This window comes from Triticum aestivum, chromosome 3D, assembly GCF_018294505.1.
Source record: "Triticum aestivum cultivar Chinese Spring chromosome 3D, IWGSC CS RefSeq v2.1, whole genome shotgun sequence".
NCBI lineage: Eukaryota > Viridiplantae > Streptophyta > Magnoliopsida > Poales > Poaceae > Triticum > Triticum aestivum.
Window position 1 is genome coordinate 97,154,406 of NC_057802.1, and position 4,166 is coordinate 97,158,571.

The following is a 4,166-nucleotide window of genomic DNA, read 5'->3' on the forward strand; positions in this document are numbered from 1 at the left end:
TGGTTTATACCTGGCAAGAAGGCTGAATCACTCGGGCAGATCGCCCTTGATGTGGTTTTCGATGATTCCAAGAATTACCGCAAGGAAAAGTTGACATTTGAAGTAGTGGATTTCCAGAGTGCTTATCATGTTATTCTGGGTAGGCCTGCTTATGCACGTTTTATGGCTCGACCATGTTACGTGTACCTCAAATTGAAGATGCCTGGTCCCAGAGGAGTGATCACCATCACTGGCAATCGGCAAAAGGCAAAAGAGTGCTTCCAGAAGGGCTCAAAAATCGCCGATGCACAAATGGCAGCAGTCAAAATGCAAGAATACCGAAAGAATGCAGACCCGAGTGATTTGCAGCGCTCCAAGAAGCCTGCCACAGATTCTGCATTTCAGTCGTCTGATGAAACCAAGCCGATTCATATTCACCTAACCGATCCTAATGTTGCTCCTACTCATATCTCAACGTCACTCGACAGCAAATAGGAAGAACCGCTCATCCAGTTCCTCCATGAGAACTGGGACCTCTTTGCATGGAAACCTTCTGACATGCCGGGTGTACCCAGGGGACTGGCTGAGCATCGTTTGCGAGTCGACCTGAAAGTAAAACCAGTCAAGGAACATCTTCGACGGTCCGCCGTACAGAAGACAAAAGCAATTGGTGAGGAAGTGCTCGGCTCCTAGCAGCTGAGTTCATCCGAGAGATTTACCACTCCGAGTGGCTCGCTAATGTTGTCATGGTCCCCAAGAAGGATGACTCACTTCGCATGTGCATTGACTTCAAGCATATCAATCGGGCCTGCCCAAAAGATCATTTTCCTCTCCCCCGCATCGACCAGATCATCGACTCGACTACAGGGTCTGAGCGTCTGTCTTTTCTATACGCCTATTCCGGGTACCATCAGATCCGACTGTATGGACCCGATGAGATAAAAACAGCTTTCATCACTCCATTCGGGTGTTTTTGTTACGTCACCATGCCATTCAGTCTCAAGAACGCTGGAGCCACATTCATGAGGATGATTCAGAAGTGTCTGCTCACTCAAATCAGTCGGAATGTGGAAGCATACATGGATGACATTATGGTCAAGTCGCGTAAAGGTTCCGACCTGCTGGCTGACCATGCAGAAACCTTTGCCAACCTGATAAGGTATGATATCAAGCTTAATACATCAAAGTGCACATTCGGAGTTCCTGGCGAAAAGTTACTCGGCTTCCTCGTTTCCGAACGAGGGATCGACACGAACCCAGAGAAAGTTGGTGCTATACTCCAAATGAAGCGCCCTGTGCGTGTGCATGATGTCCAGAAGCTTACTGGTTGTTTGGCCTCGGTGAAAAGGCATTGCCTCTTTACCGACTGATGAAAAAATCTGACAAGTTCGAGTGGACTCCTGAAGCTGATGCAGGGTTTGCAGAGCTCAAAGCCCTGCTTTCAACCCAGCCGGTGCTCGCTGCCCCAATCAGCAAAGAGCCTTTACTGCTTTATATTGCAGCACTTGACAAGTTGCCAGTACAGTACTCACGGTCAAGTGGGAAGAAGAAGGAAAAGCCTATAAAGTTCAGCGCCCAGTATATTATGTTTCTGAAGTTCTGACTCCATCCAAGCAAAGATATCCACATTATCAGAAGCTTGTCTATGGAATTTATATGACCACGAAGAAGGTTGCACATTATTTCTCTAATCACTCCATTACAGTCGTCAGCGACGCACCATTGTCAGAAATTTTGAACAACAGAGATGCAACTGGTCAAGTGGCAAAGTGGGCGATTGAACTCTTTCCCTTGGATATCAAGTTTGAGGCAAAGAAAGCTATCAAGTCACAAGCAATAGCAGATTTCCTCGCCGAGTGGGTCGAACAGCAACTGCCGACTCAGATTCACTCGGAGCATTGGACCATGTTCTTTGATGGATCCAAGATGCTGAATGGTTCCGGTGCTGGGGTGGTATTGGTATCCCCCCTGACGCGACAAACTTAGCTATGTTCTCCAGATTCATTTTGACTCCTCCAACAATGAAGCTGAATATGAAGCACTCATGTACGGGTTGCGTATGGCCATTTCACTCGGCGTCCGTCGCCTCATGGTCTACGGCGACTCGGATTTGGTGGTTAATCAAGTAATGAAGGAGTGGGATGTCAGAAGCCCAGCCATGACTGGCTATTGTAATGCAGTGAGAAAGTTAGGGAAGAAGTTTGAAGGGTTAGAGCTCCATCACATACCCCGACTAAAAAATCAAGCAGCTGATGATTTGGCAAAGATAGGTTCCAAAAGGGAGACCATTCCCAGCAATGTGTTTTTGGAACATATTCATACACCTTCAGTTCAGGAAGATCCTTTCACTGAAGATCCCCCACAACCAAAGAGCACCACTGATCCGACTGAAGTCGAAGTCCCAGCCGTGGTCGAATTGATCATGGAGGTTTTGGTCATCACTCCCGACTGGACAGTGCCGTACATCGCGTACATTCTTAGGAAGGAACTCCCAGAGGATGAAGAAGAGGCTCGACAGATCGTCCGTCGATCCAAGGCCTTTATTGTGATAAGAGGACAGCTGTTCAGAGAAAGTGTAACTGGAGTCGGCCAGAAATGCATAACACCAGAAGAAGGTCGAGTGATCCTCAACAACATCCACTCGGGGACCTGTGGTCACCATGCGTCCTCTCGGACCATTGTGAACAAAGCATACCAAGCGGGATTTTATTGGCCACGAGCAAATGAAATGGCAAAAGAAATAGTTGACAAATGTGAAGGTTGCCAGTTTTACTCCAACATGTCTCCCAAGCCTGCATCAGCCCTGAAGACCATTCCGCTCATCTGGCCTTTTGCTGTTTGGGGATTGGATATGGTTGGGCCTCTGAGGACTGGTAGGAGCGGCTTCACTCATGTGCTCGTGGCAGTCGACAAGTTTACTAAATGGATCGAAGCCAAGCCTATCAAGAATCTTGAAGCCAGTACTGCTGTCAGCTTCATCAGAGAGTTAACATTCAGATATGGCCTTCCGCACAGCATCATCGCTGAAAATGGTTCGAACTTTGATTCTGATGAGTTCAGAGCCTTCTGCGCTTCCCAAGGCACTCGAGTCGACTATGCTTCTGTCGCCCGTCCCTAGTCGAATGGACAAGCTGAAAGAGCAAACGGATTGATTCTCAAAGGACTGAAACCCCGACTGATGCGTGATCTCAAGCATGCAGCAGGCGCCTGGGTCGATGAACTTCCATCAGTGCTTTGGGGATAGAGGACAACTCCTAATCAGTCGACTGGCCGAACTCCATTCTTCTTGGTCTAGGGAGCTGAAGCTGTACTCCCGAGTGACTTGCTTCACAATGCACCCCGACTCGAGCTTTTCTCAGAAGATGAAGCAGAATAGGCTCGTCAAGACGCAGTTGATCTCCTGGAAGAGGAAAGAGAGATAGCCCTAATCCGGTCAACCATTTATCAGCAAGACCTGCGTCGATTCCACGCCAGAAATGTGAGGGGTCGAGCATTTCAAGAGGGAGACTTGGTTCTTCGAGTGGATCAGCAGAAACCACACAAGCTCACTCCTGCTTGGGAAGGCCCCTTCATTGTCACCAAAGTGCTCCACAATGGAGCATACCACCTTTACAATGTCGAGCACAAGAAAGGCAACGCACGCGCTTGGAATGCGGAGTTGCTCCGCCCCTTTTACACTTAAGCTTTCAGACTGTTGAGATGTAACAAGAAATACCTTCTAGTTTGATTATTAAAGACACAGTTTTTGCAATCTCATAAATGATTGTTGTTCCTTTTTTATTCTCTAAATCCCCCAGTGGGTGCCTTAGCTGCGAACCCGTTTCGCCTAAGTTCGAAAAATCCTGTCGAGTGGTGAGCAACCCTCTCACTCGGGAGCTTAGCTGCGAATCCGTTTCGCCTAAGTTTAAAAAATCCTACCGAGTGGTGAGCAAGCCTCTCACTCGGGGGCTTAGCTGCGAATCCGTTTCGCCTAAGTTTGAAAAAATCCTACCGAGTGGTGAGCAAGCCTCTCACTCGGAGCCTTAGCTGCAGTCCACTACTCGCCTAAGTTTGAAAAATCCTACCGAGTGGTGAGCAAGCCTCTCACTCGGAGGCTTAGCTGCAGTCCAGTACTCGCCTAAGTTTGAAAAATCCTACCGAGTGGTGAGCAACCCTCACACTCGGAGGCTTAGCTGCAGTCCAGTACT